Genomic DNA, 27,525 nt, shown 5'->3' on the forward strand with positions numbered 1-27,525 from the left:
CACAAAACAACAAATTGTATGTGAAGGCAAGGAGGCTGCACTGTGCACCAAATACATGCGTGTTGTTATAGTTGATTACTTGCTATGCAAAGAAAAAAAAAAAAGAAGGAATTAAGTTTCCTTCATACCCGCTACTGCCCCTCCCAGCTTCGAGGCCATTGTTTGTGGGCGCTTGACAGCAAATATCCCGCAGTTCGTGGCATTTAAGTTGGCAAACAAATAAGTAAAAAATTGCTTCATGCAAATACACACAGTCATATACATACAAAAGCACAATTCACACACACATATACATATACAGATTTATGGCGACTTACAGATATACAGACTCACACTCAAACAGCTATGTCCGCCTTTTTATATGTTTGTATTTGTAAATAATTTTATTTTGATATTTTGTTTTTTTACACGTTTACGTGTGTACGTGTGTATGCGAGTGTGTGTGGGCGCTCGTGCATGCATTTTTCCGCTTAAGTCAATATGCAAATATTTGATCACTTCCATTGTGTTCGGTCAATTATGAGCCTCACACCGCGCTGCCGCTGCCTTGCCAGTAAATTTCCTTTATTTAAGTCACATTTACGCGTTTTTTAGTCTTCTTTTTCAGTTTCTGAATTGTGCTCGTGCCGTTACAGCGTGTTGAAATAAGATAAATAATCGCGCACAATGCGAATTTAATTGTTTTCATGTGTTTGTAAGTGATTTTTACGTGAGATTTGAAGTGTACACACACATTAATATATTTGTGGATAATTTTCCATATGTATTCCGCTTATATTTGCTTTGTTGTTGTTTCATTAAAAAATATCAAGCATGTGTACCAGCTATTAGCCGCTATACAGTGTAAATATGTGCTTACATACATACATATGTATGTTCGTATGTAGTCCAGTAGCGAAAATAATTATTTGTTTGTTTTGAATGCATAAATTGAAGACTAAATGTTGTGATGAGTTTTTCTTTCTTAAAACGTATTTTTTGGACAATAAGCGAAAGGTTTTCATTCCAAAAATATTTAGAAATTAAAAAAATCGATAGATGGCGCTATTCTTAGATAACGTCTACAAAGTGCTAAGTTTATATAAATAATTTTTCGATTTCAATAATTGTGCAAAAATTTTCTTATTTTCTCAATATTATTTAATTTCGCAAGTATGAATTGGCAACGGAAGCCTAAACCAGAGTATAATCATATGGAAGTACATATATCATTAGACCAATTCTTACATATAGCGTACTGATGTGGTGGTGGTGGGCGGGAGAATATGACGTCTGAAAATTAAATGGATGCAGTTGACAGCCTGTGAAGGGGTTTCCGGGTCATGTCCGACTGATGGACTTATGTTCCCCCAGCGGGCAGAGGGTACAATTTGCTTCGTTAAGGTATGCCTGCCGTAAGGGGCGACCAAGATCCAATATGCACTATGTCTGTTATTTGGCTTGCCTCGAAATTTTAGCATAGTCTTGTCAGAAAGAATGCTGTAATAATCTGCTTGAACTGATATTGGGTAGTCGAAAAAGTCTTTTCGTATTTCTAATCAAATTTCAACTTTTGTTTTTTTTTGTTATTTATAATGAATTTTGAAGAATCAAGTATGTACCATTTTGGTCGAACACCTTTTATCATTTTTTTGTTAGAGACATTATTCCATCAGTGTAAAGCTTCTCTGGTTACTCGGCGAACAACTGCAACAAGTAATTTTCACAGGCTTCTCTTTAAGCCAACTTTATTCCACAAAGGGAGTTCTGCATTGACCAAAACAAATGGTAGTTCGATGGTGCAAGGTCACATTTTTCGTCTCTTGTTACCATTCGCTTCAGACATGGTTCGATTTCAATTCGTTCCAGCAAGGAATCGCAGATGTTAATTCGGTCCGTTAAATTTTTCACAGACAATTCATGTGGTATCCAAACATCGAGCTTCTTTTTGTAGCCAGCCTATTTTAAATAGTTCAAAACCACTTAATGATGAATGTTAAGTTTTTTAGCGATGTCATGGCTGCTTATGTGACGGTCCTGGTCAATCTTCCATAATTTTTTCAACTTTTTCAACGAAAGGTCGACCAGAGCGTGGTGCATGTTTCACATCGAAATTTCCAGAACGGAAGTGAGCAAACCAGTGTTGTGCTGCCCGAACTGATACAGCAGCAGTCATTTTCATACAGAAAGTAGCAACTGTGACTTCCATGCGAGAATACCCGCCAGAAGTGAATGGAGAATAGATTTAGTAGGAGAGGAGAGCACGACTGTAATCTTTACCGACCGGTCCAAAGTGCACTGCGTAGTAGATAGGGGAGTATGCTTTAAGGGTTTCGATATCTTTCTCTTCTTCCGTCTACCAAACTCAGATATCATCTTCCAAGTAGGCGTACTAGCAATAGAAAAGTTCTGTAGAGTTCTACTGAGTAACTACGGGAGGATATAGAGCGCAACCATATATGGTACACAGCTAGTCAGGCGGCTTTGTTAGCCTTGTCGCCTTTGGTAATAAACTTTAGCGTCGTCAACAAATGTAAAAAGGCTTTAAGCTCACTGGCAGGTCAACTGGACATGTTCATTATTTGGGTATAGGAACATTTTCAGCAATGACAAAGAAGACGAAGTGGCCAAGTCAGGTGTTTCTCTCTAAAAGTCAAGAGGGATGTAAATATGCAATTTCTCAGCTCAGAACAGTTGGAGAAAAAAGAGTCTGTGCAACATTTCAGAGTTATATCTTAAAAACTGATGGCCTGAAGTGAGAATCCGGGAGGTCTGCAAAATGCACTTCAACAGCCGTTTTGCCCTCTTCATTTGATGAAAAACGCTTGCCACGCATACATCTTTTGAGTGCTGGAAACAAATAGAAGGCGCTGGGGGCCAAATCTGGTGAATACGGCGATTGCTCTAACAATTCAAACTTTAATTCATGGTTTTTAGCTATTGTCAAAATGTTCTTTTAACATGGGGGGTCCTGCTGATTATAGCGACAACTTTGCATTTTTTTTTGTTGTTCATGGGATCAGAGTCCCATACTTTTGAACACTGATTCTTACATATGTAAAATTGAACTAGGAATCGAATGGGAAAGTGAATTTTGAAAAAAAGTTGGTGGAAAAGCACAAAAAATGGGATTTTTGGGGGAAAAAATGTTGTTTTTTGGATTTTGAGCGACAACTTTGAATTTTTTTGCTGTTCATAGGATCAGAGTCCCATGTTTTTGAACACTGATTCTTATGTAATATTGAACGAGGAATGGAATGAAAAAGTCAATTTTGAAATAAAATTGAGGGAACAGCACAAAAAACGGGATTTTTGGAAAAAAATGTTTTTTTTTGGATTTTGAAATTTTTTTTGGATTTTGAAAATATTTTTATCAGAAAGCTGAGATCTTTTTACATAAAATTGGATAACTGCAAAATTTTTTTCACTCAATTTTGAGGTCGTTAAAAAATAAAAGAAATAGTCATTTTTTTGTATGATCTCAATTTGAATTGCGCGCCAAAAAACAATGGAGCAACTTTGACCACTAAAAAGTTTACAGATATTCTTATTTTGGTCTATATTATGATATTCTAAAGTTTCGTCAAAATCGGAGAACCACGGGTACAAAACCATGTCGCCAATTGATGGAATGCCCCAGATGCATTACTCTATACCTTTCTCGCTTAGTTTTAGGTTTTACATACAACCGTTTGGTAAACAAATCTATTTTACTATATTCAAACATATTGCAGGAGTATAATGAATGTAGAGATTGAACAAAGGACTCTTTGTGTATCTTGCAGTTCCCAAGCTTAATAATGTAGCTTAGTGTTTCGTACAACTCATTTAATAACAACACATTTGCAGCGTCACTCCTTATTGATTTCTCGGGCCTAAGATTGTAGAACCCAACAAAATAACTGGGAAGAGAAACCTTGCATATGTCTTTAGTATACGATGTATGCAATTATCTTTGGACAAAGCTAGCCCATAGCAACCCATAACTCACAGTCATGGTATCAGTTCCATCGAAAGTTTGTTCAAATATTAAATTCAAAAAATTTTGGAAAATATTAAAGCAAATATATATCCGTAATTTCAAATAATGTCTGTATTTCATTTGTAATTGTATTCCAGTTGCACTGAAATTAGCCTCTACAATAGCTTGCTTTATATTTGGCATTGTCTGACAAGCAATGAATCGTATTTAATTTTCAATTATTACGCAGCGAATGCGTTTGTATGCGTGTATAACTTGCGCTAGTTCACAAGGCTGTGAAGGCCTCTTGCGCTATTATAAGCAAAGTGGCTGTGTCTCCATTGAACCGGGTCATTGTGCTGCAATTTACAGGCACTTTGTGGTCGCTCACAATCAAAAGTGCTCGATACCAACGCACTCACACACACGCACACGCACACACTAGTACAAAGTAGTCATATGTTGCATGCGCAAAGCGCTTGTTCGTGCTACTGATGATGTTGCATGCCACAGCGGCTTAAATAACGCCGCAACGCACACACAAGTGCAAGCGCATAATGCAATGTAATAGATTTTCCGGCAGAGCTTTGTATTTTCAACAACTAATTACAGCAATAGGAGCCAACGCATGGAGCAACAACAGCAGCAGCAGCAGAAGCAGCAGTAGCCGAAGGACAAATGCGCCGAAACCGTTGAAATTTGCTGCATTCAGCATATGCATACAGTTAGATATTTGCAAAGCAGCCATGAATGAGTGGCAAAGTGCGCGCGTTTATATGCCTGTGTGTGTATGTGTGTTTGTGTGCGTGCTTTTGCAGTTTTATTGCTTCATATTAGTCGTTCCGCAATTTGTTATGCAATGAAAAATGCATGCAGCTGCTGCTGTTTGTTGAAAGCTTTTGTTTTCCATACTCACACAAACACACACGCATGCTTGGCTGCCTGGCTGGCAAGCGTGGTTGGCGCCTCGTCGCACATGGCGTATACGCAACATTGTTATCACACACACGCCCTCTCACACATTGTTGATTTATTTTCCTAATACCCACAACAACAGGTGTGCAGCTTTTATTTTTCATTTGTTTGCAAACTAATTCGGAAATAATGTTGGCTGCTGTGTATATGTGTGTGTGCATGTGTGTCGGCAGCAACGCTCTGCGCTTGTTGGGAATTAGTGGCAACGCTTGTGAACAAATACTCTACATATGGCTGCGCTTGCATGTGTCTGTGTGTCTGTTGGAGCAATGTTTGTGTTTGTTTAAGGCAAATTGCTGCTAATTAATTAGCTATTGCATTTGAAATGTAATAGAAATACACAAATTTGAGCTAACACATACTGAATTTTTTATTAAATATATTTTTAATTTGACTGCAAAATTAAATTTTGTAATTAAAATTTAATAAAATTTAAAAATTTTTACAAAGAGATTTTTTAATAATTACAATTGGTGCTTGTTATTTAATTTTCACTAAATTCCACTTTCACTAGAAATTTATTATTGGAGTAGCTCGTCTTATAAATAAAGTGTGTATACAGCGCCATCTAGCGACTTCATATATAAAGTATGCGCTCCAAAAATATGTGTGTTACTTCGACCGATTTTAGTTGGTACCTAAATTACTATATTTTAAATTTAATATACAGATAATATATATGTATATGGGCCATTCCATCAATTGGCGACATGGTTTTGTACCCGTGGTTCTCCGATTTTGAAGAAACTTTAGAATATCATAATATAGACCAAAATAAGAATATCTGTAAACTTTTTAGTGGTCAAAGTTGCTCCATTGTTTTTTGGCGCGCAATTCAAATTGAGAACAAACAAAAAAAATGACTATTTCTTTTATTTTTTAACGACCTCAAAATTGAGTGAAAAAAATTTTGCAGTTAAACAATTTTAAGTAAAAAAATCTCAGCTTTCTGATAAAAATATTTTCAAAATCCAAAAAATTTTCAAAATCCAAAAAAAAAAACTTTTTTTTTCCAAAAATCCCGTTTTTTGTGCTTTTCCCCCCATTTTTTTCAAAATTGACTTTTTCATTCGATTCCTTGTTCAATTTTACATAAGAATCAGTGTTCAAAAATATGGGACTCTGATCCCATGAACGGCAAAAAAAATTCAAAGTTGTCAAAAATCCCATTTTTTGTGCTTTTCCACCAACTTTTTATGAATGAAGACACTGATTCCCTCATTAATTCAAGTCTAAGAATACAATTTACATGTTTACCTCCTTCACACAACCTTGTAAGCGAACAGACTGCGCCGTATAGCGACAACTTTGCATTTTTTTTGCTGTTCATGGGATCAGAGTCCCATACTTTTGAACACTGTTTCACAGAACAGTTCAAATATGTCAAACTCTTTTAATTTGTTAAGCAGAGTATCACGAAGACCCCAATGAGTCCATCCGCCAACGCGCGCAAATATTGAAACTGTAACTATACACTTTATGAAAGATTAGGGAAGTATCTTGATTTGTGGGCGTTCAAAATCCAACCATCATGTGCGTCGCACCTTCGGTCAATGGGGCCAAAACGAGATGGCCAGATTCAGACCCCGATTTTCACATGAAGATTTTGTACAGCAGTGAAGCTCACTTCGGCTGGGTATGTTAATAGAAAAATTATTGCATTTTGGAGTACTCTATGAGCAAATAGCATCCATATATTTTCAAAAATGGAAAACACTATAGAGTCATGGTTAAATACCTTTTTATAACTGAATGAGAGGTTTCCAATAAACGGCGCTACATACCATATAGCCAACGGAAAAATCAATTTATTGTAGCAAAATTTTGAGGAGCGCTTTTTTACTTGCTCACAATATTTAAAAAAAAAAAACTTTATCTTTTTAATAAAGTTAAAAAGTAAAGTTAATATATGTGTTTTATTTCTAATTGAGGTACCTTTTTTACAGAAGCACTGGCAAAAAGAAAACCTCTGTTTATTCAAGGGATGGCTTTAGTAATATGCATATCACGCTGTAGTAGTGCGATTGGCTTACGCTCTATGGCGTTAAAAAGACAAGATTCCATACGAAACAAACTTCACAGGGAGTTTTGCGATAGCCTAACTGATTATTGTCTCAGCACGGAACAAAGATAGACATCAGGAAAGAGAAAATTTGCCATGTTTTACATTTTTTCTTCGGTTAAGTGGAAAACGCAAGCCAAGCGGCTGTAAAAGTGATTGGTTTTTATGGCCCTGCTCCTGTAACAGCCATTCATGAGTAATTTATATTTCGGTTCAGGTAATTTTGATATCAAAAATGCAACTCTTCCCGGAGGGCCAATTGTCGCTGCTAAACATTGCACAAAACAGCAGCCGAACTATTATCCCAATATTCTCAGCCAATATTTAGAAAGACATCTCTTATTATGCGCAATTCTTCTCGCCAAGTGGCACCAGAACACAAACTCAAGCAGTTGATTATTCTACTTGTTTTTATATTGCCAAAGATATGGTACTACCCACTTTATGGTGAATATATAAATTTTATTCTCACAAACTGCCTCAACTAAGTAAGTAAGATAATGAAAGTCGAAATGAACTCTCGGTCTTTCTTTTACTGTATATTCGGCTCAACTTCAAACATGCAGTTTGCTCAGTCGGCCTTTAAGTGTAGCACCTCATTAGACAGAAAACTAATGAAAGAAATGAACTAAGGTTATATAGCAAGGTTAAACAAATTTGGAAATTGATTTTATCTGTTGGACAGGTACAAAAACGGCTAAATCGAGAAGGAAACGACAGAGTTGTTCAATTCATATATTTTACTTACGCTACTTTTAACCCTACGTTCTAACCGAAGTCGAAAGAAATTTTTATAAAGTTTGAAAAGCCAACTTTATGAAAATGTGATGATTATTTTTGAGAAACAAAAATTAGTTGGAATAAAAAAACGTAAATTCCTATGTTAATTGTATGGGAACCTAAAAAAAAAAAAAATAGCGACCCCTTATAGTTAAGCTACAGCGCCTGGCTTGAGGGAGGATTTTTTGTTTGTGAATCACTAGCATTTGAGGGGGTAAGAGTAGAAAAAAAAAATTCAAAAATTTGTTTGAAGCACCCTAATGCATATTGTATATGAAGCCAAGTAAATGGACGATAAAAATTTCCAATAGTCCCAAAAATCGTGAATGCCATTTCTTTCAACAATTCAAGGTATAACTTACTTTTAGATAATATAAGTTATGTTTGAGGGAGAAATCTTTACTATGACTTCAGAAATTCGTTGAAGTGGATGTGGTATGAAAAGAAAAATTTGGTTATTTTCCTGAATTCGGTATGTTTGGTAAATCGTTAGAATAATTATGATGCACATTACTTGGCTTTTGCCTCTAGCTCTAGTTTCTCAAAAAACTAAATTCTTATAATGTTCAGGGTTGGATCAGTTACAGTACCCCACCAACTTATTAGAAACAAGGAAAATTATTCATATAATTTCGCGTTCAGTGATAAATTTTGGTTTTTTTTTGTTACAAACATTTTTAAAACTTTAACAATGTTTGATATCACTACAACTAGTTTCAAAAACTAACGAGCAGTTAGATTTGAATAACTTAAAAACAAATTACATAGTAATAAATTAATAGAAATATTCATACATATACGGTATATAATTATCTCCTTTATATTTTAGCTTCCAACTAAGCTATGTGGTTTTTTATGGCATAATCGACTAGAGAGTCATCTGTCTAAGAGAAGATTTCTCGTGTCCTCGTTCAGATGTACATTAAGCCTTTTGCAGTGGGCATTTGCCTCAATCGGCGGCTGTATTCTCCCTTAGGACTCGATTAATATCAGCATTTCTGCAGTATCAAGGCGCATTTACAATGCCTCTTAGCACCTTGTTTTGAAAACGTTCTATAATACTACAAGTAATACTGCCATCATTGGCACATTCCGACAGTTGCGCACCACATGACCATACCGGCTTGATTATTTGTTTATAAAGAAGTAATTTGTTGTGTATGGACAGGTTTGATCTTCGCCCAATTAGTCATTTCACTTTCGACTATTTCAGATAAAGTTCAATCCTTTTTATTTTAATATGTTCTTTCCAACGTAATCTAGCATCGAGCAAGATGTCAAGATATTTAGCTGTATTTGCGTATGGTATGCAGACATATACGAGTAGAATACTTATAGGTTGACAAATAATGCAAAAATTATTGCGAATATTTTTGTATAATATTTATTTGAGATTTCATTTTTTCATAAAATTTGGAAGAACCTAATTTTTTTAGTATTTGCTTGACTAACTTTTCTTTTTAATAACATCCTTCACTATTTGATGCTTACTATTTAATTAATTCTTTATCATTATTTTTAAATCTGGATCACTTAGCCATACATCATTTATGTTATGTTTGATTGCGGCTAATATGGAATTTCTACAGGAATATACCTTCGATTTAAGGAACGTCCAATAGTTTTCGATGGGGTTTAAGTCGGGTGAATTGCCCGCCCAAGGTAATATATAAATATCCAAGTTGTTCAGGAAATCAGTTGTTCGCCGAGAGGGGTGGCAAAGCGACCCATAGTGCGTATATTTGTATTGGGCTACTAGAGAGTTCAGTCTTGCCAAATATGGTACAAAAACATGTTGAAGTACATTGATGTAATGTTTCCTATTCAGCATTCCCTCAATAAAATAAATTGGTCCCGTACCTTCCACATGGAGCTCCAAATCATATTTTATAGTTTTTTTAATGAAGTTCTCCGCATAACGTTCCCGCGTTCTATGTCCCACAAATTGTATGGTTTTTGTCACTGCTTGTAGCCAGCATTCGTCGCTAAAGATAATCTTTGTTAAGGAGTAGATCACTAAACTTTTGGGGGTCGTTCCTAACTTTTTATGTTTAGCTGGTTCCAATCCACCTTTATGTAGTTCTGATGGAGCCTGACCCATATTACCTGTTGATTTTTCATTTGCTTGCTCCATTTTGATTTCTTTGCTGGGCGACGGCATTCTAAGTCTTTTCCTGAAAGATGTGTTCAACTGTTCTTTGCGATATTTTCACATGGGCATCATTTAGCTCTTTTGAAATTTCTCTACCTGATTTGCTGCGCGATTTCAGAGTGAGTCTCCTTACTTTAGGTCGAATGCGCTCAGACATTTTCCCATTTTGGGCAGCATCTTGCCGCATACTTGTGCGACCAACGGCGCCATTTTTGAACGTGTGCACAATTTTCGTTACTCGAGTAACAGTAGCTGCACTCACTCTAATTTTTTTTTGCTATTTTTTTATAGGATGCACTTTTATACTCACCAACAATGTTGCTAAGGAGAGTATTATAGTTTTGTTCACATAACGGTTGTTTGTAAGTCCTAAAACTAAAAGAGTCAGATATAGGGTTATATATACCAAAGTGATCAGGGTGACGAGTAGAGTTGAAATCCGGATGTCTGTCCGTCCGTCCGTCCGTCCGTCCGTGCAAGCTGTAACTTGAGTAAAAATTGAGATATCATGATGAAACTTGGTGCACGTATTTCTTGGCTCCATTAGAAGGTTAAGTTCGAAGACGGGCAAAATCGGCCCACTGCCACACCCACAAAATGGCGAAAACCGAAAACTTATAAAGTGTCTTAACTAAGCCATAAATAAAGATATTAAAGTGAAATTTGGCACAAAGGATCGGGAGGGGCATATTTGGACGTAATTTTTTGGAAAAGTGGGCGTGGCCCCGCCCCCTACTAAGTTTTTTGTACATATCTCGGAAACTACTATAGCTATATCAACCAAACTCTATAGAGTCGATTCCTTCAGCCATTTCCATATATACTTCAAAAATGGAGGAAATCGGATAATAACCACGCCCACCTCCCATACAAAGGTTATGTTGAAAATCACTAAAAGTGCGTTAACCGACTAACAAAAAACGTCAGAAACACTAAATTTTAAAGAAGAAATGGCAGAAAGAATTTGCATCCATGCTTTTTTTAAATTTAAAATGGGCGTGGCGTCGCCCACTTATGGACCAAAAACCATATCTCAGAAACTATTCAACCGATTTGAATGAAATTCGGTATAACAACCACGCCTTCTTCCAATATAACGCTATTTTGAATTCCATCTGATGCCTTCTCTGTATAATACGAGTATATACATTAGGAACCAATGATGATAGCGGAATAAAGCTTTACAAAAATACGGTATTTGAAAAATATGTAAATGACGTATAATGAAATCTCGATTATCACTTTATCATGCGAGAGTATAAAATCCCTTACTTGTTTTAACATAGAAAAACATATGAAAGTATTCGAATGTTATAGTATGAAAATTATGGCAAACACATAGTCGTTTGGTAAAATGAATTCATGGATTACTAGTTCTAGAAGGTTTGGAAGAAAACGAGGTAGGAGTTTCTAAACAACTCAACTTCGAAAATGGAAGAGCAAGAAAAGCATTTCAACTACAAAAGATAACGGTAAAGTTGAAAATTAATTTCTGCAGCCATAAAAATGTGTATATAAAATAGGGAAAGGTTCCTAGTGACATACATATATGTATATGTTTTAAACATATGTATGTATATACTGGTATTTTGGAAAATAATTTCCAGTATACATTTTTGTTGTTTGATTTTGGCTTGTTTTTGTCTTCACCCACTTGCGCACATATTTACAAGATTGCTAAAATCGAGTAAATGAAAATTCTGAATGCACATTTCATGCCACTTGCCATATTGCACATAGAGGCAGACACATTTCTAGTTAGATTCATCCCCAATTGGCTTACCATGCGTCGCAGCAGCTGTCAACTCGAAGATTGACTGACACTTGGCAAGAGTGACAAAAGCAACAAGGAAAACTCAGCGAAAGCACCGAAAAAACAAAATTTTAATGTTGTAATAAAAATAATGCAAAAGAACGGCATTGTGCACATATGCTGTACTCTGTCGGCAATCTAATTGACTGCAAGTTTTCGCGCCACTTCAGGCTTTCAGAAAAACGAGCAGTTGAATTAATTTGCCACAAAGTGGCAGTCACACTGACAGCTAACCACACTGACGATTACAAGAGCGACGGCCGACGACGAGGAAGACTTGAATTGCCAACGACTGCGAAACTTGTATAGGAAAAATAAAATTTGTAATGCGAAAGTGGCTTGAGAGGAATGGAAAACCAGTAGCACATGACAAGCGAAATTTGAAATCGAAGTGGCAAGTGGGCGTGCACATGTACAATGTAGACGAAAAATATGCAGATACCCTCACAGAGACACACTTATGCGTATAAGTTTTTCACGCGTTAAAGAATCTAAAGTCAGCTAGTAAAAGCTGAAGGAAATATTAACTCACATTCTTACGCAAAAATATAAGCATACACATAAGCATTCATATGTGTACAAACATACACGCACACATATGCCATGTTATGCTAAAATTCGTTATCTTTGCATATTTGTTCCAAAACTTCCGTTGTCGCTGTTCCGTTTTACTATATGTGAATATTTCTCCTTCCGCCATTGTGTTAGCCTGCTCACTTGCTGTTGAGCGAAGCAAGTGCTTGCAACCCCACACATAAATATATAAAAAAACAGTTAGTCACGTGTGTAAAACTACACATATTTGTGGCATGCAAGGCAATTTTAAAGCGTTTGCATGCCTTGCATGCATATAAGCATATACATAGATACATATATGCAAAACAATTTCACTCCCAACAAAGCTCTTTGACATATTCGTTGCTTAACCGCCCACAATTTGACGCGTGAAATTTATAATGTTTTTGCTTAGAACTAAGCGGAATGAAAAACAGTACCTACCATTGAAATTTTGTTGCTGTCATTAGCTGCGCTTCGGCTTTGTTGCTTTTTAATTGTTGTTTGGTATTTACCGCTTTCAAAAACCTGCTAATCGCAAGTAAGTGTCTTCACTAAAGCCCTTCGTTGTATTATAAGGCCTATCTGTTAAGTCTTATCACATTTATTGCAAAATATTTAAGTGCGATGTGGCGTATGATTAACATAAATATGAAGTATGCGCTGCTCAAACATTTATTTAGATGACAAATGAAAAAAATGTTAATCCTATCACTTTATTTAGTAAATCACTAATAACTTAAACATTTTTGGTTTTGAGAAATACTCTTATTGTTAAATCGAACCAATAAAATTTCAATAGCAGAACACAATTCGGTTCACTATAATGCTGATGCTTGAACTGTAAGATATAAGATGTAAAAGCTTTATCACTTTGTTGCAAAATGTTTGGCAGTATAAAGGACATGATTGAAAGTATTAGCCTTAGCAATATAAAAACCTTGAAGCCTTAGCAATATAATTTTGACTACCGACATTGCCAAGAAAATATAATTTGTGGCCAACAGCTCGTAAGAGTTACTTCGTTCTTATGTTCTGATAATTATTTGGATAACAGAATTTTTTTGTATGTGTATGTGTATGTTTTCTTATTAGAGTGGTTAAGTGTGGAGGAGATGGATACCTATAAAAGGTAATTTAAGTTTCTCAAATAGTAACAAAAACAAACCGGCCGCACTGAATCTACATATAATACTTTGCACAGGTGCATTCCTTATACATAGCACAAATGTATCTGAAAAATGTTTAGCTTGTTTTAAATCGACCAGTTTGTATTACAGCTTACATATATATATTTTGATTAATTATATATTAATTTCAGTTTAACTCCGACGTTTTATTCAGGGTGTTACAGAGAAAGATCTGCGCAGGGCTGGCCAAGATGAACATGAAAAACTAAAATATTTTACAAAACAAACTTTATTGTTTGTTAAACTTTATAAATGTGACGGGTCTTGTTACTCGAAAAGCTATAGATTTCTTCTCAGTAATTTTTACTATAACTTTGATTGATATTCGAATTGCAATGTACATTATTAAAGCCAATATGCCAAAACGAGCACTTAAGAGAAAATTATGACAACGAATCCTGAACTCAGAGAATTGGTAGTCTTAACAAAACAATATTGAAAAACTTCTTTCATAAAAAAACATAAAAATGTGTTTTTCTTTTTTAGTGAGAAGGAAAATAATTTTCAGAATTAGATGGATATTTGGACGTCAGAAATAAAAAGCATTTGCTTTGCTTTCACAATCGGAAAATTTCTCCGAAACGCAGGAACAAATAACTTCAAATTTTCACAAGACTTTCTTAGAAATATTTTTACATAATCATAACAGTAATAAAAAATTTAATAATAATAATAGTAATAGTAATAATAGCTTAAATTTTCTTCATCCTTCGATCATTTCCTACATTTCTTTTAATTATAAATTTTTTTGGATTTTGGATTTAAGTTACTTTTAAAGAAAAATATTCCTCACTCCAAGACACCTTTTTCCGTAGTCTCTTCTGGAAATCAGGCATTTTGATTCTTCAAAAAATACAAACATTTATAAAAAAACGCAAGTTTGATAACTACAGCACTGGTAGTAGGTTTTTAAATTTTTAATGGCATATGTAGCTGCAAATTATCACTCACAAACAGTAACAAAGCATTTTAATTAAAACTACAATCCCAAAACAGTACTGTTTAATCGAAAGACTTTTTTAAGACAAACATGCAACACATCATGAATACGCCGATTCAATTAAAAAAGTAACGCGCGAACAATGAGAGCCATCAGCGATGGCAAAACATTGTAAAGCCAGAGAACACAAAGCACACAGAGAGCAGCGGCAAGAGTGAGTGGGACAGAGAGAGAATAACATTTAAGTTCACCAGTTACATATACAATGGCAGCATGACATAATATTAAAAGAAAACAATTCAAATTTGTATTCGCCTGGTTCAACAACAAAAGAAGAAGGAGGACAGTAAAGCAAGTGAGAGCAGTAAGAGCAAAAAGTTGCAGTAAAAGAATGAAATTAAAATTGCTCGCAATAAAGTGTAAAAAGTGAAGCAACAAGCCACTTGTTGTGGCGTTTGATTATCTGTTGCTGGTCACTGCCACAGTTCAAAGGAAGATAAGCATCGGGTTGTAAGAAAATGAAGCAAAAGAAAATGCAAGACGTTGCAGGTTGCAGCGGCAGAGGTAAGAAACTTGAGAGCGAAGCGTTGCAACGCAGCAGATGCCAGCTACAAATGGTTTTATGCGAATGCAAATGAAAACGAGAGCATAAAGCGCCTTTGAACTGTTTATGGCATCCTATAAGTAATTTATTGCAGGAAAAACATAAAACAAAGACAGTTCAGATGATAGTTTTATATAACTGCGCATATAAACAATCAAAATTGGAACGATTATTTTTTTGTTGAAAATTCGCTTACACCAGTCTTTTATGAGAAAAAAGTTTTTACAAAATTATTATTTCTTCAGTAGGAAGCCAGTTTTGTTAGCTTATATGTTAAAAAAAACAAAGCGCCTAAAGGTAGGCAACATTTTAGTTTTATTACTTTAGGATGTTAAAATTTAACTTCTTGGGCAAAACGAGTTCAACTTAGAATTGGAAAGGGAAGGAATGTGTTAATTCTGGCACATTATTTTAAACGGAATTAAAGCCTAATATCAACACTTGATATATGACCGAGTATTGTCCGTACCAGATGGTTTTGGATCTTTAAATCAGTTAACCTGCAAAATATTTAATCGAAATGATATTTTGTTATTCAATTCATTTCAATCAGTAACTTTCGTTTTAAAATAGTATTAATTTCGCAAATTTCGCCCAAATGTATGCAACGTTTTTAGTAGTAGAGTGAGACTAGCTCTATTTGCATTAGCACTGAGTTCTTGGTAATAAGTTTTTTTCCACAATTCTATAATACATACTAAGCCTTTAGGCAATAATATTGATTGGCTAAACAACGGCGACCCAAGTCGACCTTCAAAAACACGAAATTATATAAGCGTATCTCAGTACTTTCAGAATGTCACTCATACGCCTTGTCTCCCACAAAAAATTTGAATGCTGTTGCTTGTAAACGCACATAATTTCACTTAGTAAATGTACTATAATCATACCTGTTTCTCAGACAACCCTTAGTTGGGAATAAAGATTCACAGTAAGTGATGTCTAATGAATGTAATTTACGCATAGCCAGCGCGCTGAGATAAAGAAAATGTAAGCACATAAGAAAATAAATACTAAGTATTTTTTTTTTTTTGTACTCAGACAACTTATTAAACCCAAAACATTATGCCACATTTTCGCTGTCAAAGTCCCACTTCTGCCTCTAAATCTGCTCCTTAAACAAGTTGCCTCCATTTGTCAAAGCAATTACTCTCAATAAAGCTCGCAATTACAATATTACAATCAAAAGTTTCATTTCCATAAATAACCAAATAAGTAGACGGCAATCAAAAAACAGACATGGCATTATAATAACAACAAAAAACAAACGCAGTAATAATAACAACCTGTGCAAAGACTGCTGTCAGCCGCTGACATTCGAGGGAAGAGCTCCATTCAATGACATGTGTGCCGCCTTCGCGTCGCTCTGACATAGTGTCATGCTAATGACATCGTTTTGCCTCTTTTTCTGCCAGCTGGCCTGTCTTTTTTAATTTTAATCGCATTTGTGAGCTTTTGGCATGTGTTTTTTCTGCTTGTATTCGTACGTGTGTGTGAATGCCTGCGCCAGTAATCATGTTTTCCCTTCTCCTTAACCTTAGACGCACTGTTGAGTGGCAACATTAGACGGCGGCGCTGGCATATTGTCCTTGACAATAACATTCTTTATTTGCACACAAATAAAAATGGTGTGCATTTATATGTAGGTGTGTGTGTGTTTTTGCATATTAATATCGTTTTTCTGCTGCAAATGTATTTGCAAAGTCTTCTTATATTTACTGTTTTCAAATGGTGTTTCCTGCTATATTTGTTGCTTTTCTGCTGAATTCTCAAAGACAGGGCTGAGCCCACATTTGTTGGTAAATACAGTCTTATTTTGTAATAAAGATGTTTCAACAGATTTGTTATAGTTTTAAAGGCAAAAAAGCGTATATTTGTATTTTTTGCGGCGACATGAGGAAGTATAATCTTATTAGTTTTAATGACATGTTATTGTACAACTTTTGAGTATATTAGAAAAAATTTTCAATGAAAAATATTAATAAATAAGCCCGTGACGGCGAATCTCCAGAAGCGCCTAGGTGTGGTGCAGCGGTGTACATTATAACTTGTTGACGGATCGTCTGAAACAAAAAAATTGATATGCGTCTTAAAGGTGATGTCTTTCTCGAGATAATCAGAAAAAGTTTTTTTTCTAGTTTTTGCAGCACTTGGAAGTAAAAATCACGATTTTAGTTAAAAAAAATCGCCATTAATTTGTTAATAAAAATAGAAAAAGTGGAAAAAAAACTCCATCTGAACCTGTTGATTTATGTGTTCAATAACATTGTGCAATTATATTACTCAAAATTATTGTGCCATTATTTTATTCAATAATATTGATCAATTTTTTTTAATGATTTTGTTTAGAAGTTTTAAAAACTTCTTAACTTAACATGAAGAATGTTATAACGAAAGTTTGGAAACGAAACATCAATATTTGCTTATACTACTTTTCAGCAATCAGGCAACCTTTCACATATGTATGTACATTAGGGTGATTCAAAGTTTTTTTTTTTTTCAATTGGTACTCGCAAAAATAGGTTCCTAGACACCTCTAAGAAAGCCTCTCCAAATATGAGTTTTTAATTGTAACGGAAGGTCCTCGCCTAACGGTTTTCTTAATTTTTCTTATTATCAGATAGAAAAATTTATATCTCGCTTCCAACCATTTTGAAAAAATATCTTGTTCCTTAGATTTTGTAGGAAATTGAATGCTCTACAAAAAAGGTTTACTATGATTTTTTCGTAAACCCAACCGTTTAAAAGATAGTAACGGTTAAATTTGACTATTTTTGGAAAAATTCTTTATTTCTTATTAGTTTTATAACTCAATGAAAAAAAATTATTGTGAATGATGAAAAACATAGTTTTGTAGGAAATTTACTGCTCTATAAAAATGGCCTACTATGATATTTCGATTAAGTTAAGCGTTTACGAGATATTCATCGTCAAACATCAATGCATATTAGGGTGGATCAAAAAAAAAAATTTTTTTTTCGTTTGGTACTCTGAAAAATAGGTTCCTAGACACCTCTAAGAAAGCCTCTCCAAAAATCTATTCATAATAATTTTTTTTCATTGAGTTATAAAATTCATAAGAAATACAAAATTTTTCCAAAAATAGTCAAATTTCAACCGTTAATATCTTTTAAACGGTTGGGTTTACGAAAAAATCATAAGAGACCATATTTTAAAGCATTCAATTTCCCACAAAACCTAATGAACAAGATATTTTTTCAAGTAGTTGGAAGCGAGATATAAATTTTTCTATCTGATAATAAGAAAAAATAGAAAACCGTTAGGCGGAGGACCTTCCCGTTACAACTAAAAACCCATATTTGGAGAGGCTTTCTTAGAGCGGTCTAGGAACCTATTTTTGCGAGTACCAATTGAAAAAAAAAAAATTTTTTTTGAATCACCCTAATGTACATATATCCTAGGATACTTCCCTAAGCAAGCGCAGAGCTTATTTGGACACAGAGGGTTGATACAATTAATGTATTTTAGCCGTGTAGAAAATTTTTCACAATCACCTCTCTAAACCACCAAGTTCTTTAATAGGCGTTTAATAGGCCGTTTGTGCAAAATGTTGGCGTTGTAAAACAGAATTTGATCAAATGAGACGCAATTATTCCACATAACTTACCACAATTCGTCGAAAGCGTGTCATATTGTCCTTGTTAGCGTTGATTACTTCCGTAGCGTTGGCAGATTAGGTGATGTACCAGTTACCGGAGACTTTTACTGTTACTTTTGTGTTGGTTGTTTTTGTTCTATTTTAGCGCGAAGATTTCTATCTTCGTGCTCTTTTCGCTGATTTCGGAAATTTTCTTCAGCTATTTTCCATTTTGTTGTTGCTTAATTTTTATTTGTTGTCGTTGTTTGTGTTGATTGCTCTTAATCTTTGACAAAAAAAAACGCTTGTTGCTTTGTCTTCTACAGTTTCACTTCATGCTGTGCACTCTGTGTTACAAATGTATTTGGCTAAATAATAACAAAACAAAAGAAATGTATCACTCATACGCCGCGTACGCCCACAAATTCTCTAAATGTCGTTACGCTCAATGGGCGACCGGAAAGCACGTTGGCAACAACACATTGTGTGAAGCGAAAGTGCTCGCTGTTTTGTTTCAAAAAGCAATTGTGCAGCAACTAGTACAAACACACACACACGCATGCACGCACACCAGCAAGCGAGTGTTAGTGAAACACGTTTTTGCTTTTAGACAATGCTCGACTGTTGAAATAATCCAATTAAGCATGTATTTATGTTAAAAATATTAAGTGCACGAGACGCGCTCGCTTTGAGTTTTAGGTTTTTCCGTTCCATCGACCGTTTAGATGCGTGTCTTGTAGTAACTAAGCTAGCTGTGAGATTCGCTGGAGCTAAAATCTTCTTCAGTCAAAAGCTGAAATACTCCGGGAAAATTTAGAAAATACGCATAGTCCATGGAAAAAGCAGCTGAGAACTACAGTATATGCTTTGAGTGTCACAGAGAGTACGCAAGTGAGAGCACATTAGGCGTGTGAGCAATAAGTGCAAAAGATAGTACTTTGGAGTGGCCAACTGTTTCAAATAATATTTTTCTACACACATGCACCACTCTCTCTCTCTCTTCACATTACTACGCTCTACATTTGCTAAAGTCTCCAAAATGTCTCTCGATTCCACTCACTCACACACTGAGATTTTAATTATTTCACCTCTGTTTTGTCGCCCTTTATTTCCGCCAACAAGCGAGTGTGGAGAATAGCATCAACGTAAACTGCTACTATGAAAACGTGAAAGAGTTGGGGCTGCAATCGCATTCCGATTTGAAACAATGTATTTCAGATCCCCAGTGACCCACTGTCGCAAGAACATAAAACAGGATTTAATAAAAACACGAGCAATGAACTGAAACATGAAAGTAACGCGAAAGGGGAGAAAGTAAAAACAGAAAACTTCAGGTAATGTACTACACTCCTTTAAAACAATAAAAGTAATAACTTAATATCGAAGTATATGAAAATATATGAAAATAAAAATGTTTAAATTAAAACTTACATATAAAAACATACAAGTGCCTGACAACTCACTACCTGAATTCATGCAAACATACCTACATATATCACACAAATAAAACTTTCTTTGTTATTTCGGACCTTTACCCACATATCCTCAGAACATATATGTACATATATATACATTCATATGTCTGTACACATTCGGTAAATGTGTTTCCACTTCTTTGGTTAAGGCAAGCTGAACTTTTGCCACGTGTTGCTCTGTTCAGTTAGCAACTGTTCGACTGCTGATAAACTCACTTTAAGTTGCTTGCATTAACTTGTGCAGAAGCAGTAGAATAACGAAAAGAGCACAGTCGTGCTGAAAGTTTCGAAATTAAATAATTAAAGACAGGACAACATATACATTTATGCACATATGTACATATATGCAAGGTTAGACCATATATGAATTTAGATAATCTAATAAGGCTAAGTCGGATTTTGATTGTAAAGTGGAGTAAATGACTGCCCGCATACTACTATATAATTAACATCAAAACGATTTTGTTCAAAACAAAAAAAATATAGCATAAAATGGATTCAAAAGTTTGGATAACCAAGGAGGAGATAATATTTCTCAACAAAGTAGAAAATTCAGGAAGTTCTGTATAAATTCTGTATTCTTAGAAACTGTGGAAAGCGCTTGTTTTATTGTAACTATCTTTGGTGTGCGTCTCCCATAAAACAAACTGTTTTACACAAAAGAATTAACAGCCTTTTCATGTAACTTTTCTTAATGATTGGCCAATGCACAATAAAAACAAGAAAAAACGTTAACATCGGCTACATCGAAGCTAATATACCCTTCACAGGTACATTTCTTTTAGTTTCTATGTGTCTAGTTTGCATGGAAGCAATATTCTAAAGTAATCCGATCTGAACAATTTTTTCGGAGATAATATTATTATTTTAAGCAGTAATCCATGTCAAATTTCGTGAAGATAACACGTCAAATGCGAAAGTTTTCCATACAAGCCCTTTATTCCGATCGTTCAGTTTGTATGGCAGCTATATGTTATAGTGGTCCGATATCGGCAGTTCTGACAAAGCTGCTTCTTGAAGAGAAAATTTCGTTTGCAAAATTTCAAAACGATATCTTAAAAACTGAGAGACTAGTTCGTATATACACAGACAGACGGACATGGCTAAATCAACTTAGCTCAGCATACTGATCATTTATATATATGTGACCTGGTCTACGGAAATGGGGCTTAGGTGTCAAAAAGTCAATTTTCACTTTTTAGTTGATTCGGATGGAAGATGAGATGCTTTTTCAGGTGATAGAATCCAAAAAGTCATAACTTGTTTGAAAGTTCCCTAAAAATGTGGAGAAAGAAGAGTAAAAATTCGAAAAAATATAATTTTTTTGTAATGAACAAAATACATTGAATTATAAGCTATAAAGACATGATTATACACTAGGAAAACGTATTATGGGCCAAAAATAATAATGCTGAGTAGTTTATATATTTTTCTTTGTTGTCGTTTTCCTTGAGATCTTTTTACGTGTTGATCCTGAGGAAGATGGATCTGGTTCCTCGTTTGGTTTGAGAACATCTTCACTAGTTTTTGCCTTCCGTTTCTTCGATGGCAAATCTTTCGGCAATGGAGCTACAATATCTACTTTAGATATATCCGAAACTAAGCTGCGAAGATTGTGATAGATGTACCATTGACGTTCCAAAGATAAACCGGCTGGTTGTATAACTTTCGGCATTTCAGGATCGATAGGTTTTAACAGAAGCTTAAAGGACTGCACTTCTTCACAGTCTGCGAATTTCTTTTTCCTTTACTTCACCTTTTACTACCTTTCTCCTCCTTTACTTCAACAACAGACAGGTCAATCTTAACAAAAGTTTGTTCGGTATCATCTTCCGTCTGAGATACACATACTTCGTCTTCATCATAATCGCTCTCTTCATTGTTTTCATCATCCTTTTCATGGAAATATTGTCAGTATACGGCATTGAACTCCTCATGTTTCATTTCATGCGAAGACGATAATCAACAGAAACACTTACTCAAATGTGATAACAGAACATCCGGAAAGAGAGACGAATGAAAACAAGACAACAGCATCTGCGCGGTATTAGAGTAAACGTCACTTCTTCAGTGTTACTTTTTTAAATGTTCCACACTAGCAACTTACACGATGAACTATAATAATATTCCGACCAAAAACAACACTTACTGGACGTCCTTGAAGCCTCTGGAAAGGAGAACAATTAATGCGATAACGAGAAACTGACGAAATGAGTTGTTTATTTTTAACAGCTGTTTCCCAGAAAACTAGTTTTCGCACGTTAGCTCCCTTTTCGTAGACCAGGTCACATATACTTTATAGGGTCTCCGACTCTTCCTTCTGGGTGTTACAAACTTCGTGACAAACTTAATATATCCTGTTCAGGGTATAAAAATGTAAAGGATACAAATTCAACACAACTAATTCCCATACAAGGACCATTATGAATTACAAATTGATACACAACTACAGCATTTAATGCAAGCAAAGCAATTTCTACTAATGCGTTAGTATGCGCTTTTCATGAAATTAGTCACAAGCGGAGAGGCGCCATTCAGCCTCAGTAAGCTCTACATAAATATCTCCATTTGTTCGGGTTGTACCGTGAATCTTTGTTGTTGTTTCTGTTGTTGTGAGTATGCTGCTATTGTTGCAGCAGATGCTCATACTTGTACGTAGTTGCAACAATGCAACAGCAGCAATGCAAATTAGTGGGTTTAATGAGTAAATATGCAAACAACTTGGCAAATGTGGCATGAGGCAAGTGGTGCTTGGCAAGTGGTACCAGTGGCATATGGCATTAATCAGTCGAGTAGTGATGAGGAAGTTGGCAATATTACCATTGTGTGGGTGAGATGCTATATGTACATACATTTGTGAGACTAAAACAGTCTGTATGTGTGGTACAATCACATGTTTCGGTATGTGTATGTGTGTCTGTATATGCATATTTGTATGTATGGAAATTTGTTCTATGCTGTTTACGTTTGCAGCCAGAAAATGAAAAGCAAAGACGTACACAAACATATATACAATTATATGTATGCCAAATGCGCGCCACTCAGTAATACCAGCACGTACATGGCGCTTCTCTGCTTCCAGCAAGAAGTTTGCGGTCTGGATTTACTGCTTAAGCTTGATGACGTGCAAAAATTGCATTATTATTTTTAAAAACTCACTTCTTTTCGCCAACATTGTAATGTGTGTACATTTTAATATTTTTATGTAACCCCAAAAGCAAATGAGTTGAACATAAATTAAAGCGGAAGTCTCTTTCCTGCTAATAGCATTTCAGTAATGTATAAATTTCCTTGCTGTTCAAATTTGTTGTTGTAAACTACTTTTTCATAGATCTTTTAAAGAGAATTTCTCCATGTTTTCGGGTCTGCATTGTGTTGGTTCAATGTCTTGTCGCACTTTCTTGACAAATTTACGTTTAAATATAATCTTAGGATTATTTTGGCGTTATTTGTTGATTAATAGCTTTTTAAAATTTCAAAGTATTATAGTATATATCGTCATTTAAAATGCAAAATAGCGTAACAGCACTTTTCCTAAGTTTACAGACGATGGGTAAACGATATAATAGAAACCACTCATATTGAAACAAAATTTGAGTTTTGGTTATAACATAATTATTTATTGGGTATATAAATTGTTATTTATTGGTTATAAAATGTTTATATATTGGTTATAAAATGGTTATTTATTGGGTATATAAATGGTTATTTATTGGTTATAAAATGTTTATATATTGGTTATAAAATGGTTATATATTGGTTATTAAACGGTTACGTATTAGTTATGTATTAGTTATATCTGATAGCGGAAGCTGAAATTTTTATGCTAAATTTATGTAACGTGATGTAGTGAATCGTAAGCAATAAAAAACGCAATTTCGATTTTTTTGATGATATGTTGTTTTCAATTTAAGTGAGGATATGGACATGGATATATGTACATATATACCGGACAGAGATAAGATTTTTGAATAGATTTTTAAATACATTTTCTAAATTATGCTAGAAAAGTAATCCAAAAAACGCCTTTCAGTGGTCAGCTGATTATATAAACTTGACCTATTTTGTGAATAATATGCATTTAAAATCTAATTTGCCGTTTATATAAGTAAATAATGCATTAGCCGGTCATATCAACAACGGCTAAACGCTTGGGAGTTGTGAGCTTTACTTATTTGTTTGATTTAAAATCGGCCACGTCATGCGTCGGCCTTAACCGCAAATCCCTAAAGGCGAAGTGTGTATGCAAATTTGAAAATTCCAAGTGCAAATGTATGCAATGAAGTGGCGATGGATTTTTAACACACTCACACAAAATTCAAGTGTTATATAAGCCAAAAAGTGCTGTAATTTTTAATACATTAACAAAGTTTAATAATACATATGTATATGAAAGTATGTATGTATTTGTAAACTTGCTTAAGGAGTAGTTAGAATTTTCAAAAAAATATTTTTTTTTTTTGCAGTTTCGTTAAGTGTAATATCTTAAAAATATTATCTGAAAATTTCACGTTGATCCGATAATTAGTTTTTGAGTTATTCGTCAAATAACAAAGAGAGCTCGGGCACTTCAAAGCGCTAGTGTGAAACTTTAAACGCGTTTTTCTCAAAACCATGTTTTTTGAACTGGTGACAACTGTAACTCGGAAACCGCTGCGTAGATTTTAATGAAATTTATACAGCTTTTAGAATACATAATAATCTCGGGCCTGATCTAAGGATTTTAATTTTTTAACTGTTGATTTTTTCGCAAAAATTTAGAAAAAAATTTCCTGAGGCCGCAGTTTTGTTAATTTTTGAAAAAAAAGAAAATCCTTCCATCAGACCAGAGTTTATCTATATATAAAACTAATTTTTTTTGTCCGATTGATTTTAGATGAATCTCCAAGGACTTGTCACCGCAAGTACCTTTTTTTGGAATAGGGTCAACACAAACAACTATAACTTTGGAAATTAAATTTTTGTTTTGAAATTTTCGTGACTTCAAGTCAACACATTCTATAATAATGCCATATTACTACTTTTGTAAAATAACACAATTTAATAGGAAAAAAAAAATTCTGAAAACTCTCATTTTTTTGTGCCTCTGGCTACCCCTTAAGGGGCTATACCAGTGTGACACTTTCAAAAAAAAAAAAATATTGGCTTTTTCGATAGGTTATATTTCCACCAATATCCTGTGAAATCGGGAAGGCCGTATATTGAATAGCCTGAAAAAGTGTTTCACAAGTTCACTATTTCCAATAAACAACAATTAAACCTTAAAAATAAATTAAATGCAAAAACCGGAAGCCGCCACATAGCAAGAGTCACTACATCGCTTACTTTACCTGGTGGCTAGAAAAAAATCAAGGATTAAATCAATAAATCCCATTTATTTAAATAAATGCATTAACACTTTAATAAATTTCAGCATTTGCTTGCACATTCGTTACAAATACATTTGCGATTAAAATCGCACATTCACATCCGCAACCGCCTCCCCATCCGGTTCGTTGGTTGATACTTTTTTGTTGACATGGCAAGTCATTTGTTAATCGCCTCGCGGACTGGTGTTGTAGATAGACAAGCAAACAATATATGTTTAAATTAATAGCAGCGGCTTGATTGCAAGTTCAATAAATTTTTAAGGCCGTTGTGAAATAAAATTTAATGAATTTGGCTTTATATGTGTATTGTATAAACGAGTATACGGATACATACATACATATGTATGGACTTGCACAGTACCACTCACCAAATTGGGTAGAAGTGAACTTTGATTGATTGCATAATGCTCAGCAGCATTGCAACATGCCTTGCATGTATTTTTTTTATATACTTGTATTTCTGAAACCAATTTTTCTTATTAACCGAACGTTCAATATTGGGTCAAACCACGTCAAGTGGTCCATGAAAATTTCGAAAAATCTCCGATTTTGAAAATTAGCAGTTCATTAGGAAAGCACCAGACGCATACCCCGTGATATAAATATTTCAAAATTCTTTTTTTTTTTTGTTAAAGTAATTGAAGGTTGAAATTTAGAGCACGATAAAATTGTAAAATTATTTTCTCATAAACTACTCGAGAAAAATCGATGAAATTTTGTGAAGTCAAAGAAAAATGTTCGTGCTATATTATAAATATTTTTCATGGTCCTTTGGTTTAAATAATAATATATTACATGATTTTTGTTAAACAATTACTACAATTTTTCAGGTGTTCTTCACGCTAAAAAAACTGAAAAGTATGTGCCACAACAAGGAAAATATTCACCTTTAATAATCTGCAAAAAAAATTTTTGTTTATTCATACCATTCCAAAGATATTCAATTGTTTGTCCCCCTACCGCGCTTAATACGTATTGGCTCAAACATCGATGGGTGTTTCCATGCCACCATTCCAGAAACCGGTGCAGAACAGATATGTTCGTCAGCCACTTCATTGCCGGCAAATTCTTTGTGACCTGACTCCATATAAGATAAGCCCGGAGGCAAACTGAGAGTCCGTTCCAATGTCGTAAGAAGAGATCGCTTTGAGTGCCGCTGGCTGAGTATAGGAATAAATATTTGGCGAAAGAGGAATTCGCCGTTCCTAGCTGCCTAGTGTAAGTAAGTATCGTAAATATACGTTATCAAGTCCTTAGCACGCCCACAAAAACGATTAAATTCTATATTTCCGTAAGCTGGGGAGCCCCTGTCGCAATCTTGCGCCGGCACGTTTAAATACTTCCTATCTACCGCCTGCACTGGATTTCATATCTTGGATAGATTTCATGCATATGTATGTATGTTAAGTTTTTAAAACTGTACTTTAAAAATAACAAATTACCGCAATAAAAGCTTCGAACGTCATCTCATTCTCATACAAACCCAGTGAATACGCAAAGACCTGTTTTTCGAACATTCTTTAGCCGTCGTCCATTCAGCTTAAACATTTGAAGCATGATGTGTGTGGGCCAACCTTGATATAAGCAGGATTCTACACAAACTCACAAATGTACATATATATGTACAATACACGTTTCCATAGACTTGTGTTTAACTTAAAACTAGTCAATAGGGGATACGAGCGGACTATGTGTGCCAACACGGCCAACGTGACTGAGGACTTTGTAATCCCAGCACAAATGAATACAAGGAAGCCGCTATGTATATATATGTATGTATGTGTGCATGAGTGAGTGTATGTTAGTGCTTGTGTGGACAAGTAGAAAATCCTGAATGACATTGAATAGCAGCATCATAAGAATAACAAATAATGCAGAGGCCATTTAGCTAGCACACAAGTTTTGGTGAGATTCATACATATGTCAATTGGGATGGGCATATGTATCTACTGTGCCCATATATATACATAACATATAAATATACATATACATATATGTATATATATTTGTTTGGCTAAATTTACACGCATGTTAAATAGCTGGCAAAATAAACGGAGTAGGCAAAGTTTTTT

The 27,525-nt window shown here is 34.7% G+C and overlaps 1 protein-coding gene and 1 long non-coding RNA gene across 5 annotated transcripts in view; both read right to left on the minus strand.

The window, feature by feature from the left end:
* The window catches only part of LOC120766559 (tyrosine-protein phosphatase 99A), a 531,852-nt gene that overhangs the window by 377,175 nt on the left and 127,152 nt on the right, over nt 1-27,525 (minus strand). The window lies entirely within an intron of this gene.
* Nucleotides 16,883-18,816, minus strand: LOC120766560. Its single transcript, XR_005704600.1, has 2 exons — nt 18,640-18,816; nt 16,883-17,074 (listed from the first exon to the last, which is right to left on the minus strand). It is a non-coding gene; the product is annotated as an uncharacterized LOC120766560 (long non-coding RNA).

The sequence above is a fragment of the Bactrocera tryoni genome, chromosome 1 (genome assembly GCF_016617805.1).
Source record: "Bactrocera tryoni isolate S06 chromosome 1, CSIRO_BtryS06_freeze2, whole genome shotgun sequence".
In the NCBI taxonomy this organism is placed as follows: Eukaryota; Metazoa; Arthropoda; class Insecta; order Diptera; family Tephritidae; genus Bactrocera; species Bactrocera tryoni.